We start from the raw sequence: 16,624 nt of genomic DNA on the forward strand, positions 1-16,624 counted from the left end.
TAATATTTATTAATCTCATCATGTTTCTGGATTTGGCATCATAATATATTAATCTTTGCTCTAATACTCATTCAGTTCAGTTCAGTCACTCAGTTCTGTCCGACTCTTTGTGACCCCATGAATTGCAGCACGCCAGGCCTCTCTGTCCATCACCAACTCCCGGAGTTCACTCAGACTCACGTCCATCAAGTGAGTGATGCCATCCAGCCATCTCATCCTCTGTTGTCCCCTTCTCCTCCTGCCCCCAATCCCTCCCAGCATCAGTCTTTTCCAATGAGTCAACACTTCGGATGAGGTGGCCAAAGTATGGAGTTTCAGCTTTAGCATCACTCCCTCCAAAGAAATCCCAGGGCTGGTCTCCTTCAGAATGGACTGGTTGGATCTCCTTGCAGTCCAAAGGACTCTCAAGAGTCTTCTCCAGCCCCAAGCATCCTGTATCCTGCATCAAACCTAGACTGGCGATTCATTTCTTACATGATATTATGCATGTTTCAATGCCATTCTCCCAAATCATCCCACCCTCTCCCTCTCCCACAGAGTCCAAAAGTCTGTTCTATACATCTGTGTCTCGTTTGCAAAATAATAAAAAAAAAAGACTCTTCTGCAACACCACAGTTCAAAAGCATCAATTCTTCAGCTCTCAGCTTTCTTAACAGTCCAACTCTCACATCTATACATGACCACTGGAAAAACCATAGCCTTGTTGGCAAAGTAATGTCTCTGCTTTTCAATATGCTATCTAGGTTGGTCGTAACTGTTCTTCCAACGAGTAAGCGTCTTTTAATTTCATGACTGCAGTCACCATTTGCAGTGATTTTGGATCCCCCCAAAATAAAGTCTGACACTGTTTCCACTGTTTCCCCATCTATTTCCCATGAAGTGATGGGACCAGATGCCGTGATATTAGTTTTCTGAATGTTGAGCTTTAAGCCAACATTTTTGCTCTCCTCTTTCACTTTCATCAAGAGGCTTTTTAGTTCCTCTTCACTTTCTGCCATAAGGGTGGTGTCATCTGCATATCTGAGGTTATTGATATTTCTCCCAGCAATCTTGATTCCAGCTTGTGTTTCTTCCAGCCCAGTGTTTCTTATGATGTACTCTGCATAGAAGTTAAATAAGCAGGGTGACAATATACAGCCTTGACGTACTCCTTTTCCTATTTGGAACCAGTCAGTTATTTTACATTTATTCTTTTATTCATTTGGAATTTATTTTGGTTGTGATATGGGTTATGAATATGTTTTTTTTTTTTGCAAATGTTACATGTAGTTTCTGAAAGATACCTTGTATTAGGTTTAGAAATTTTCATTTTATTTATAGTTCTCTCAGAGTTATTGTGAATGGGTGTGAACTTTATAAACTACTTTTTCTGCATCATTTGACATAATCTTGTAGTTTATCTTTATATGTTGTTAATATAATGGATTATATAACTTGATTTTAGGATTTATTCCTTGCATTCCCAGGAGAAAACCTACTTTATTGCTAAGATGTATTTGATTTGACTATAGTTTTGAAGATTTTTGTGTCTATGCTTTATGTCTATTCTGTAGTGTTTTTTTTCCTTTTTTCCTACTTTTTTGTCTTTTTATGGTACAAAGGAAATACTCATCCCATAAAATGAGTTGGAAATTGTTCCCTTTGTCTTTTATTTTCAGGAAGAGATGGCTTAGAATCGGTCAGAGTTACTCTTTATTAGTTGCTGAAACTCTCCATTTTAGCTCTCATAGCCCGGAGAGTTATTATTTTGAAAGGTCTTTAATTATGTTTGATTTCCTTGATAGTTTTCATTCTGTTCAGGTTACGTATTTCATCTTGGTGAGATTTGGCAGATTTTGATCTTCAAGAAATTGTTCCAACCCGTTTAAGCTGTCAAATTTACATTGTAGAACTCATTCAGGCTGATAATGGACATTGTTAAAAAATACACAGACAACATTATATTTAGTAGTTTCCTAACTTTGTTAACTAGTCAATGATAACTACCCTTACAACTTCTGTTGCACTAATGAGTCTAAGGTGTTGTAATGAGGCAAGAAAAAAAATATACTTGATAAGAGAGTTTAACACATCTCAGGGTATAATATTAATACATAAAACAATATATTCTTACTTACTAAAATGAGTGGAAATTGAAGGGAAAAAATTTACAATTACATCAAAAACATGAAATACTTTAGCAGCAGATATACCAGATTTGTATATTCAAAACTATAAAACATTTCTAAGAAAAGCTTAAGAAAAACTAAATACGTGAAGAGATATGCTATATTTATAGATCAAAAGAAACAATATTATTAAGATTTTTTGTTGCAAATTTATTTGTTGAGTTATAGAAATTCCAAACCAAATCAGAACAGACTTTTTCCTTGTCATTAACAATCTGATTTTAGAATTTATATGGAAATGATCATTAACCTTAAAGTAAAACTTATAGCTCTTAAATTTCTAGAAGAAAATATAGAAGAAATTCTTTGGCTTAGATGATATTTTCCTAGGATCCAAAAGTAATCATTGTAGAAAAAAATACATTTTTTTCTGTATCAAAATTAAAAACTTCTTTTCAAAAGCATTTTAACAAAATGAAAAAAATCACCTAAAGGCTAGGAGAGAGTATTTCTAAACATGTCTCCAATAAGACATATTTGGCATATAATTCTCAAAACTCAATAATTAGAAAGTGATCATTAAGAAATCACAAAAAGACTTGTACAGACACTGAACCAAAGAAGAAAAATGGCAGGCAAATAAGCACATAAAAAAGATGCTCACCATTATTAATCATTAGGGTGTATAGTACACATTAAACTACAATGAAATACCATTAAATACCCATTAGAATAGCTCAAGCAAATAGACCAAAAAAAAAAAAAAAAAACAACTGAGAATATCAAGAGCTGAAAAGTTGCAAGATCATTGGAACTTTCAAGTTGCTGGTGGAAACACAATATTGTATAGCCATGTACATAAACCGTACAGCCCAGAGATCCCACCCCTAGATATATACTGAGAGAAATGAAAACATGTGTCCACACAAAGACTAGTTTTTATAGAAGCTTTACTCATAGTAAACAAAATTTGGTACCCTCATTACCTATTGATGTGTAACAAATGACCTTAAACAGTGTTTTAGAGCAAGAATGGTTACTATCTCATTTTTTTCTAGGTCAGGAGTTCAGAGTGGCTTACCTACGAGGTTCTAGCTTGGATCTGTCTTGGTTCAGTCAGGGTAGTGGCGGGATGTGGTGACCTGACATGCTAACTGGGGATAGTGGATACCCCTCCGTTATGGCCCGGTCACACAGCCATCTAGCTGGTGCTGGATGTTGGCAAAAGGCCACAGTTCCTTGTACTGAGGCCTTTTCTAAAGGCATGTTTAAGTATCCTCAGGGCATGTAAGTAGGGGAAGATGGACTGAATATGATTTTTTTAAACAAGGAATTTGGACAACAAATTATCTCCTCTGCATCTTAGCTAATTTATTTCCATTTATTCTTTGATTTAGAAACATGCATCAGGAACATACTGTATACTACAAACTGTGCTAGATGGTGGAAATAGCAAAATAAATGCAACACAGCTCCTGCCTTTAAGAATTTCTAGTGTGTAGGAAGAGATAGTGAAAGCGAAAGTGAAGTCGCTCAGTTGTGTCCGACTCTTTGCAACCCCATGGACTGTAGCCTATCAGGCTCCTCCATGGGATTTTCCAGGCAAGAGTGCTGGAGTGGATTGTCATTTTTTTCTCCAGGGGATCTTCCCAACCCGGGAATCGAACCCGGGTCTCCTAAATTGCAGGCAGATGCTCTACCATCTGAGCCACAGAGCAGCCCCTCTGCGAGAGGAAAGATAGCATATAAACAAATAGGCATAAAGCAGAGTTCTTAAAATAAACTTCTAAAATTTATTAAATACATTTTGTAAAATTATTTATCATTGAGGTAAGCTGGTTAAAGAATCTACCTGCCCATGTAGAAGACCCAGGTTCAACCCGTATAGTGGGAGGATTCCCTGGAGAAGGAAATGGCAGCCCACTCCAGTATCCTGGCCTGGAGGATCGCATGGACAGAGGAGCCTGGTGGGCTGCAGTCCATGGAGTTCCAAACACTCGGACACAACTGAGGGATCAACACTAACGAGCGCACAATATGGTTTCTTTTTCTAAATAAACAAAAAATGCTATTCAATTAGCATATAAAGTCTTAGAGTTTCTACAGATATTTAAAAATCACTTCAAATACAGTTATACTTTTAGTGTAGAAATTTAGAATTGATGGGGAATAAAAGTCCATATTTTTAGAATTGGAAGTGTCCATACGATTGTTTATCCATCGCCATAAAAAGCAGGGATATTTTCAGATAATGTCTAAATATAATAGGAAAATAATCTATGAAACTATTATAGATCCTTTATATTTCTCTGTAATTAAAAAAAAAATCTTTGTTAAGCTGTAATATACATATGAAAAAGTACACTTACTATAAATGTAATTCAAAGAATTTCCCCAAACTGAATAACCCATGTCCCTAGCAACAGGTCAAGAAATGGAATATTATCAATACCCAACAGCACTGTTGTGTCCTCTTCAGATTATTTCCTCTCCCCAATGGAAACCTCATCCTGAATTCTATTAGTATATATTAGTTTTGCTTGTTTTTGGTATTTATGTGAGTCATACTGGGTGTACATTTAAATGACAATTTAATACTAGGTTTGTAAGATTCATCTCTGGGCTATGCGGCATTTTAGATCATTGATTCTCATTTCTGTGTATTCCTTGTGAAAAATGATAATTTATCTGTTCTGCCCTTGTGAGCATTTTGAATAGTTTCAACTTTGGAGATGTAGCAAGTAGTATTGCTATACACATAGGATTGCATATTTTTGGTGCACATTTCTGCTAGGCATATACCTAGGAATGGAATTGCTAGGTTTTAGAGCAGGCGTATGCTCAGATTTGGTAGGCATTGCTAAGAAAGTTTTCCAAAGTGGATATATAGATCTAATATTTTAAAAATCCAGTGATGAAAATTAAATGTTAATTCCATGCTCCTAATTTGTCCCCCACATCTCCCTGCTCCACTTTGGTAACCACAAGTTTGTTTCCTATATCTCTGAGTCTGTTTTTATTTTGCATGTACGTTCACTTGTGTTAGTTTTTAGATTGCACATAGAAGTGATATCATGTAGTGTTGGCCTTTTTGTTCTCTAGGTCCATACACATTGCTGCAAGTGGCAGTATTTCATTCTTTTCATGGCTGAGGAATAGTCCATTTACTCAGACACACACACACACACACACTATATGTTATTAATTCAGTTATCTGTTGATGGGCCCTTGGGTTTCTTCCATGCCTTGGCTATTGAATAGTATAGCTATGAACTTGAGGCAACATGTTTTTGATGCATTAGTGTTGTTGTTTTTTCTGAATATATGCCCAGGAGTAAAATTGCTGGTAATATGTTAGTTTTATTTTTAGATTTTTGAGGAACTTCCATGCTGTTTTCCATAGTGGCTGCAACAAGCTACACTCCCACCAACAGTGTATGGGGATTCCATATTCTCAACACCCTCCTCTTCTCCTCTACCTTGTTATTTGCAGATTTTTTATGTCATTTGACAGGTGTGAGGTGATAACACCTTGTGGTTTTAATTTGTGTTTCTCTAATAATTAGCCATGTATTTTTGGTGTGTTTGTTAAGGAGGTTACTCCTACGTCCTGTTACTCTGCCATCTTAATTCCCCTCCCTATCATCCTCTTTGGTCTCAGTTTCCAAATCCTTAAAGCAAAGGGGAAGGTGGATACAAAATTATAAAGATCTGCATTTTGGGGCACAATTTGGATTTTTGATTATATTTCTGATGATTTTCTGATATATTTCTGATATTTATGAAAAGGCAGTTGAAATGGGAGTGATATAGAAGTGCTACCTATCATAATTTTAAAGAGAATTGCCTTTATATGTAAGTTTATTTTAGAAAAACAATAATTAAGAAATACAGGAGGAATTAAAAGTAACTGTCAGTTTCTATCTATAAGACAAATTGTAGGTTTACTTATAAAGTTTAGTATCTTAAAGTGATATTTCTCCAACAATCTGGATTCCAGCTTGCGCTTCATCCAGCCTAGCTTTTCGCATGATGTACTCTGAATATGAGTTAAATATCAATATCAATAACCACAGATATGCAGATGACACCACCCTTATGGCAGAAAGCAAAGAAGAATTTAATAGCCTCTCAATGACAGTGAAAGAAGAGAGTGAAAAAGCTGGCTTAAAACTCAACATTCAGAAAATGAAGATCATGGCATCCTGTCCCATGACTTCATGTCAAATAGATGGGGAAACAATGGAAATGGTGAGAGACTTTAATTTTTGGACTCCAAAATCACTGCAGATGGTGACTGCAGCCATGAAATTAAAAGACATTTGCTCCTTGGAAGAAAAGCTATGACCAACCTAGACAGCATGTTAAAAACAGAGACATTGCCTTGCCAGGAAAGATCTGCCTAGTCAAAGCTATGGATTATCCAGTAGTCATGTATGGATGTGAGAGTTGGACTATAAAGCTGAGTGCCGAAGAATTGATGTTTTTGAACTCTGGTCTTGGAGAAGACTATTGAGAGTCCCTTGGACTGCAAGGAGATCCTACCAGTCCATCCTAAAGGAAATCAGTCCTGAATATTCATCGGAAGGACTGAAGGTGAAACTCCAATAATTTGGCCACCTGATGTGAAGAACTGACTCATTGGAAAAGACCCCGATGCAGGGAAAGATTGAAGGCAGGAGGAGAAGGGGACGACAGAGGATGAGATGGTTGGATGGCATCACCGACTCGATGGACATGAGTTTGCTTAAGCTCCAAGAGTTTGTGATGGATTGGGAGGCCTGGTGTGCAGCAGTACGTGGGGTCGCAAAGAGTTGGACACAACTCTAAGCAACTGAACTTAACTGAAAGTGATATTTATACATATCAGTTCAGAGAGTTGCTCAGTCATGTCCGACTCTTTGGAACCCCATTAATTGCAGCACGGCAGGCCTCCCTGTCCATCACCAACTCCCGGAGTTCACTCAGACTCACATCCATTGAGTTGGTGATGCCATCCAGCCATCTCATCCTCTGTTGTCCCCTTCTCCTCCTGCCCCCAATCCCTCCCAGCATCAAAGTCTTTTCCAATGAGTCAGCTCTTCGCATGAGTTGGCCAAAGTACTGGAGTTTCAGCCTTAGCATCATTCCTTCCAAAGAAATCCCAGGGCTGATCTCCTTCAGAATGGACTGGTTGGATCTCCTTGCAGTCCAAGGGACTCTCAAGAGTCTTCTCCAACACCACAGTTACAAAAGCATCAATTCTTTGGTGCTCAGCTTTCTTCACAGTCCAACTCTCACATCTATACATGACTACTGGAAAAACCATAGCCTTGACTAGATGGACCTTAGTCGGCAAAGTAATGTCTCTGCTTTTGAATATGCTATGTAGGTTGGTCATAACTTTTTTTCCAAGGAGGAAGTGTCTTTTAATTTCATGGTGCAATCATCATCTGCAGTGATTTTGGAGACCAAAAAAATAAAATCTGACATAGTTTCCACTGTTTCCCCGTCTATTTCCCATGAAGTGATGGTACCGGATGCTATGATCTTTGTTTTCTGAATGTTGAGCTTTAAGCCAACATTTTTACTCTCCTCTTTCACTTTCATCAACAGCCATTTTAGTTCCTCTTCACTTTCTGCCATAAGGTTGGTGTCATCTGCATATATGAGGTTATTGATATTTCTCCCAGCAGTCTTGATTCCAGCTTGTGCTTCTTCCAGTCCAGCGTTTCTCATGATGTACTCTGCATAGAAGTTAAATCAGCAGGGTGACAATATACAGCCTTGACATACTCCTTTTCCTCTTTGAAACCAGTCTGTTGTTCCATGTTCAGTTCTAACTGTTGCTTCCTGACCCGCATACAGATTTCTCAAGAGGCAGGTCAGGTGGTCTGGTATTCCCATCTCTTTCAGAATTTTCCATAGTTTATTGTGATCCACACAGTGAAAGCCTATGCCCCAACCAGTAACACTGAAGAAGCCAAAGTTGAATGGTTCTATGAAGACCTACAAGACCTTTTAGAACTAACACCCCCAAAAGATGTCTTTTTCATTATAGGGGACTGGAATGCAAAAGAAGGAAGTCAAGAAACACCTGGAGTAACAGGCAAATTTGGCCTTGGAGTACAAAATGAAGCAGGTCAAAGGCAAATAGAGTTTTGCCAAGAGAACGCACTGGTCATAGCAAACTCCCTCTTCCAACAACACAAGAGAAGACTCTACACATGGACATCACCAGATAGTCAACACTGAAATCAGATTGATTATATTCTTCACCGCCAAAGATGGAGAAGCTGTATACAGTCAACAAAAACAAGACCAGGAGCTGACTGTGGCTCAGATCATGAACTCCTTATTACCAAATTCAGACTTAAATTGAAGAAAGTAGGGAAAACCACTAGACCATTCAGGTATGACCTAAATCAAATCCATTATGATTATATAGTGCAAGTGAGAAATAGATATAAGGGCCTAGATCTGATAGATAGAGTGCCTGGTGAACTACGGGATGAGGTTGGTGACATTGTACAGGAGACAGGGATCCAGACCATCCCCACGGGAAAGAAATGCAAAAAAGCAACATGACTGTCTGAGGAGGCCTTACAAATAGCTGTGAAAAGAAGAGAGGCAAAAAGCAAAGGAGAAAAGAAAAGATATAAGCATCTGAATGCAGAGTTCCAGAGAATAGCAAGAAGAGATAAGAAAGCCTTCCTCAGCGATCAATGCAAAGAAATAGAGGAAAAGAACAGAATGGGAAAGACTAGAGATCTCTTCAAGAAAATTAGAGATACCAAGGGAACACTTCATGCAAAGATGTGCTTGATAAAGGACAGAAATGGTATGGACCTAACAGAAGCAGAAGATACCAAGAAGAGGTGGCAAGAATACACAGAAGAACTGTACAAAAAAGATCTTCATGACCCAGATAATCACGATGGTGTGATCACTCATCTAGAGCCAGACATCCTGGAACGTGAAGTCAAGTGGGCTCTAGAAAGCATCACTAAGAACGAAGTTAGTGGAGGTGATGGAATTCCAGTTGAGCTATTTCAAATCTCGGAGGATGATGCTGTGAAAGTGCTGTACTCAGTATGCCAGCACATTTGGAAAACTCAGCAGTGGCCACAGGACTGGAAAAGGTCAGTTTTCATTCCAATCCCAAAGAAAGGCAATGCCAAAGAAGGCTCAAACTACTGCACAATTGCACTCATCTCACATGCTAGTAAAGTAATGCTCAAAATTCTCCAAGCCAGGCTTTAGCAATACATGAACCGTGAACTTCCTGATGTTCAAGCTGGGTTGGTTTACTTTGACAACAATTAGCTAAAGCTAGTGTGAATTTAACTAAATTAAACACCTTTAGTGTGATAATGAACATCTGGAAGTATAATATATGGGTTAGTTATGTGTTTCCAGAAATAACAAAAGGAAATAATTATTAAAAAATATTTTAAGGGGTAATGGAATGGTAAAAAATGAAAACTGTTTTCCACTCTTTGATCCTTGTTTTGATGACATTATCTCAGTTAATTTATCCTTGTTTTTAAGTAATTCAGCTTATTCATATATAGTATTTATTGAAAAAATCAAACATTTACATACATTGCTATCAATATCTGAGAGCACCTGAGAAAGATATGTTCCCAGTTTTAAAGAGAGACTATATTAAAACATTGTACTAGTTTTCGAGAATGCTTTTCTCACAGAATCAAAACAGTAGGTGCAGATTCTAAAGATTTTAGTACAATTGAACCTTGTATGATGCATTTGAACTGTGAGGATCTGAATTTTTTTCCATTAATACATATTATGGTACTACACTATCTGTGACTGGTTGAATCCATGGATATGGAACTTCCATATGGGCCTGACTGTAAAGTTATATGCAGCTCTTCTACTGCATGTGGGTGGATACCCCTAACTTTCACATTGTTCAAGGGTCAAATATGTTTATAATGACAATATTAATTTTGATTGCAAATAGCAAATTTCTCCAAAGTACTGTTTTCAAAAACATTGCGTGGGAAATAGTACATGTATAACTCGTAAACATTTTATTATGCTAGATATATTTGGAAATTATTATCATATTTCCTGGTCTTATTTCCCATGTGTGATTACAAACTGTTCTAATCCAGAACTCTTTAAGAGACTTCTGTGAAATACTGACAAAGAATAAAGAAGATAGGCACTTTGATGTGTTCACAATATGTTCAGAAACTTATCTTTAACTCATAGCCAGGCAGTGGGTTTGAGAATTAAAGTTACCTTCAGTGTTTATTAGGTCACATAAGGATTGAGAATTTTACTCTGACATTTACCAACTATTTAAGGCTTTTGAAGGAGGTCAAGCTAAGTGGGACTGAAGAACAGAAGATGACCATAGGCATAGTTATGATTCAAAGGTTGCTCCTGGAAAAGAGGGAACAGACAGGAAAGCATATATATATATATATATATATATATATATATATATATATATATATATATGTGTGTGTGTGTGTGTGTGTGTGTGTGTGTGTGTGTGTGTGTATCCAAGTTTGTAAAATTAGTAGCAGATGGTTTCACTTCTTATTTTAAAGTTCAGTATTTTACATAAACATAGCCCCATATCCATTAGGTGTAAGTTGGATAAGATAATCACAGTAGAGAAGTATAGAGTACTGACTGAAGTCAGAGTTAGATAAAATGGTTAACTTTTGTCAAAGTAATATATGTGCATAAAGGTCAAATACTTCAGAAGGGCTTGTGAAATAAGAAATCTCTCTACCTTCCCTTTCTTAGTCATATTCTTAGCCCCTCAAGGTTCTTACAAGCATTTTCAATACTTATTTTAGTACTGACCGATATAACTCTGTTATGCTTAAACATGTTTGCTTATCTATGATAGATCATGATACGTATCGCTTTTGTCATTTTTCCAAGGCTCCTGCTTACTTCTTTGTTTTTGGTCATTTCTCTGCTTGGCATATCTTTCCTTAAAATATCTATTTTTATCTCACTTCACTCCGATCTCTGCTCAAATGTAACCTACATTGAAAAGTTGGTGTGTCTAAAATAGCTGTACTCCAACCCCCCCATTTACTTTTCCTAACTGTACTCACCATTGCCTGACATAAATTTGTCCCTATTTATTTACTGCTTATCTACTGGAATGTAATTTCCATAGTGGAGGCTATCTTTTTTGTTTGCTGGTGGATCTTTAGCACTTAAGTCAGTGTCAGTCACATGATAGGAACTCATTAAATATTTGTTAAATAAGTCAGTGAATAAAATACTTAAAATAATGTCAGATATGCCATGTTATTATTAATAAAGGCTAATAATGGGTATTATTATACAAGTTTTAAAATTTATAAGCTTAAGAAATGTTTGTTTTGTTTATAACATTATTGCAATGGGCATACCAGTTTTATTTTAGCGTTGCAGGCAGATTCTTTACCAGCTGAGCCACAAAGGAAGCCCCAAAATTCTGGAATAGGGAGCCTATCCCTTCTCCAGGGGATCTTCCTGACCCAGGAATTGAACCAGGGTCACCTGCATTGCAGGCAGATTCTTTACCAGCTGAGCTAAATGAAAGGTAAGCTTGGATAACTCTTTCTGTGCACAAATATTATTTATCCTTGACATCCAGTAGATGTGTATAGGTTTATATGGGTGTTCTGTCTGAACCTCTGTATCCCTCATAGTAATGCTAATAGTGAAAAAATAGTGAATATAATGTCTTAATCACTAAAGCATCACAGTATTATCTACTCTTGAAAGATAAAGGATAGCTAGAAATATGTTACAAAGAAAACCACTACATTTGTTATTGTATAAGTTTAACAAAATCTTACTTTAGAATAACTTCATATCTATAGAAATATTACAGGGATGGTACACAGAGTTTCTGTATACCCTTCACATAGCTTCTTCCAAATGATTATATATTAAATATCCATTTATCAAAACTAAGAAATTAACAGAAGTACAATGCAAGTAATTAAACTACAGAATTTATTTGGATTTTTCCAGTTTTTCCACTAATAAACATTTTCTATTGCAACATCCAAACCAAGATAGTTTATTGCATTTAATCCTTACCTCTTCTTTCCCTCCTCCAAATTATGATAGTTCTTCTCTTTTCCTTGTTTTTCATGACAATGACAATGTTGAATACTGGCCAGGCATTTTTTAGAATTTTTGTTTGTTCATTACTTTTTCATTATTATTCTGTTTGTATATTTAGGTTAAGGAATATATTTTATTTAACGCTAAATATGTTAAAGAAACTAGTCAGATAGCAGTCCTAGTGTAAGCTTACTAGAAGCCAGTTGTATTTAAAAAATTCCCACTTATTTCCTGAGAGTCAATAAATTCTTTTCATGTCAGTCATCAGAATTGGGAATATATTTTTAATTTAAAATATGTTTCATGATGAAATTTTGCTTGTGTCCAGGTGTGTGCAATGGGTAATGTCTTTAAGCTGGCACTGATATTTGCCAGCAGTCCTTTGGAAGAAAAAGTTGCTGCTTCTGCTCTTTTTATTCTTTTTCTGTCTCTTCTTTCTCCCCCTCCCCCTCCTCTTCTTTCCTCTCCTCCTTTATATTAGGCAATTACTGTAATTTTCACAAACTCTACACAGCCTTAAGATTTTGTGAGATATGTTTCCTTATAACCTCCCACATACTTTCTATATTTGAACAAAGTCTTCACTGCAATAATCTGCACTGATAAAGATAATTCTGATGACAGTTTATTTGTTCATTTCCACCCTAACATGTCATGTTCTTGAACTTCTCATTCAAGCAATATATTTAGAGCTTCTCATATTCCCTAGTTGAGGTAAATAACATTAACTGTTAGAACCTTGAAATTGTTTTCAGTGTGTCTATTGTCCTTAACTCCCAAAGATAATATTCTGGCTCCCAAGAGTATTTGTATGTTCACCACCATATTTATTTGCTGTGGCCATTGCTAATTCCGTAATAAATTACAATTCACAAACAAAATGTATTTAAGATAGTAAGAGTATAAATTTGTCAGTCAGAATTGTCAAAAAAATTCAAGATAGGAAAATAAAGTCCCCTAGAAAAATTTTAAGTGATTTTTAACAGATTAGGCCTAGAAATTCATAGTTAGATAGACACACACACAATTTGGTCAAGACAAACCAGAGAATAAGAAATGGGCAATCGAGAGCACTTGTCAGTGACTATTATATACATGTGCTCATATATTGTTATGTTTTTGATTATCACATATTTATGATTTTACTGTATTACAGGTTTTTAACATGGGACTTTTGTTAAAAAGCACTTTCTTGACTAGGGTGAGAAACAGCTCATTTGAATTTGAATTATCTTCATACAATATTCATACAATATAATAATTTAATATTAAAAAGGCTTCACTGGTGGCTGAGATGGTAAAGAATCTGCCTTTAATACAGGAGACCCTAGTTCAGTCCCTGGCTTGAGAAGATCCCCTGGAGAAGGGAACGGCTATCCACTCCAGTAGTCTTGCCTGGAGAATTCCATGGACAGAGTAGCCTGGGGGGCTATAGTCCCTAGGGTTACAAAGAGTCAGACATGACTGAGAAAATGATACTTTCAACTTTTGCTACTATTAACATAAAATGAAAATAACAGAGGGCACTTAAACATAGTACATACCATGTACAGAAACTAAAGTTGAGAAGATAGGAAGAAAAAATTCCCCAGAAGAAGGCAACAGGAGTTTATTATAAGAGGGTGTCTATATGCACCCCATGGTTTCCTGTTTGACATTTTATACCTACTATGGGCACACAGGGAGAAGGAAATGGCAACCCACTCCTGTGTTCTTGCCTGGAGAATCCCAGGGACAGCGGAGCCTGGTGGGCTGCCGTCTATGGGGTCGCACAGAGTCAGACACGACTGAAGCGACTTAGCAGCAGCAGCAGCATGGGCACATAGAATACAACATATACTGCTGGTTAATACAAGGTAAATTCTGTATAGTTGAGAAATGAGAGAAACAGACAACCTTAACTGTCTCCTGAGAAACCTGTATTTTGGTCGAGGAATAACAGTTAGAACCAGAAATGGAACTGACTGGTTCAAAATGGGAAAATGAGTAACAAGGCTGTATATTGTTAGCCTTGCTTATTCAAAAGGGCGCATCATGCAAAATGCTTATCACAGCTGGAATCAAGATTGCCAGGAGAAATATCATCAACCTCAGATATGCAGATGGTACCACTTCAAATGGCAGAAAGTGAGGAGGAACTAAAGAGCTTCTTGATTAAGGTGAAAGAGGAGAGTGAAAAAGCTGGCTTAAAACTCAATATTTAGAAAACTAAAATCATGGCATCTGGTACCATCACCTCATGGCAAATAGGAGGAGACAAAGTGGGAAGAGTGACAATTTTTATAGGGCTGCAAAATCACTGTGGATAGAGACTGTAACCAGAAAATTAAAAGAGTCTTGCTCCTTGGAAGAAAAACTGTGACAAACCTAGACAGTGTATTGAAAAGCAGACATATCACTTTGCCAACAAAGATCCATGGTCCATATAGCCAATGCTGTGCTTTTCCAGCAGTTATATATGGATGTGAGAGTTAAGAAAGCTGAGTGCCAAGAATTTATGCTTTTGAACTGTGATGCTGGAAAAGACTCTTGAGAGTCCCTTGGATCAAGGGGATCAAACTGATCATTCCTAAAGGAAATCAACTCATAATACTCATTGGAAGTACTGATGTTGAAGCTGAAGCTTCAATACTTTGGCCACCTGATGGGAAAGAGCCAACTCACTAGAAAAGACCCAGATGCTGGAAAAGACTGAGGACAAGAGGAGAAGGGGTGACAGTGGATGAGATGGTCGTATGGCATCATTGACTCAACAGACAGGAGTTTATTTAAATTTTGGGAGATAGTGTAGGACAGGGAAGCCTGGCATGCTACAGACAATAGGGTTGCAAAGAGTCACACATGACTGAGTGAGTGAACAGCAAAAACTATGTTCTATAAGCTCTAACAATAAGTACTCAGGTCAGTACTGTCACTCAGTCATATCCAACTCTGGGATCCCATGAATCACAGCATGCCACGCCTACCTGTCCATCACCAACTCCTGGAGTTCACTAAAACTTATGTCCATTGAGTCCGTGATGCCATCCAGCCATCTCATCCTCTGTTGTCTCCTTCTCTATCTGCTCCCAATCCCTCCCAGCATCAGGGTCTTTTCCAATGAATCAACTCTTTGCATGAGGTGGTCAAAATATTGAAGTTTCAGCTTCAGCATCAGTCCTTCCAATGAACACCCAGGACTGATCTCCTTTAGGAAGGACAGGATCTCCTTGCAGTCCAAGGAACTCTCAAGAGTCTTCTCCAACACCACCGTTCAGAAGCATCAATTCTTTGGCGCTCAGCTTTCTTCACAGTCCAACTCTCACATCCATACATGACCACTGAAAAAACCGTAACCTTGACTGGATGGACATTTGTTGGCAAAGTAATATCTCGGCTTTTCAATATGCTGTCTAGGTTGGTCATAACTTTCCTTCCAAGGAGTAAGTGTCTTTTAATTTCATGGATGCAATCACCATCTGCAGTGATTTTGGAGCCTCCCCCAAAAAGTCTGACACTGTTACTACTGTGGGCAGGAATCCCTCAGAAGAAATGGAGTAGCTATCATGGTCAACAAAAGAGTCCAAAATGCAGTACTTGGATGCAATCGCAAAAACGGTAGAATGATCTCTGTTCATTTCCAAGGCAAACCATTCAATATCACAGTAATCCAAGTCTATGCCCCAACCAGTAACACTGAAGAAGCTGAAGTTGAACCATTCTATGAAGACTTACAAGACCTTTTAGAAATAACACCCCCAAAAGATGTCCTTTTCATTATAGGGGACTGGAATGCAAAAGTAGGAAGTCAAGAAACATCTGGAGTAACAGAAAAATTTGGCCTTGGAGTACGGAATGAAGCAGGGCAAAGACTAATAGAGTTTTGCCAAGAGAATGCACTGGTCATAGTAAACACCCTCTTCCAACAACACAAGAGAAGATTCTACACATGGACATCACCAGATGATCAACACCAAAATCAGACTGAGTATATTCTTTGTAGCCAAAGATGGAGAAGCTCTATAGAGTCACCAAAAACAAGACCGGGAGCTGACTGTGGCTCAGATCATGAACTCCTTATTGCCAAATTCAGACTTAAATTGAAGAAAGTAGGGAAAACCACAAAACCATTCAGGTATGACCAAAATCAAATCCCTTATGATTATACAGTGGAAGTGAGAAATAGATTTAAGGGACTAGATCTGATAGAGTGCCTGATGAACTATGGATGGAGGTTCATGACATTGTACATGAGACAGGGATCAAGACCATCCCCATGGAAAAGAAATGCAAAAAGCAAAATGGCTGTCTGGGGAGGCCTTACAAATAGCTGTGAAAAGAAGAGAAGTGAAAAGCAAAGGAGAAAAGGAAAGCTATAAGCATCTGAATGCAGAGTTCCAAAGAATAACAAGAAGAGATAAGAAAGCCTTCCTCAGTGATCA

This window comes from Capricornis sumatraensis, chromosome 7, assembly GCF_032405125.1.
Source record: "Capricornis sumatraensis isolate serow.1 chromosome 7, serow.2, whole genome shotgun sequence".
Lineage (NCBI taxonomy): Eukaryota > Metazoa > Chordata > Mammalia > Artiodactyla > Bovidae > Capricornis > Capricornis sumatraensis.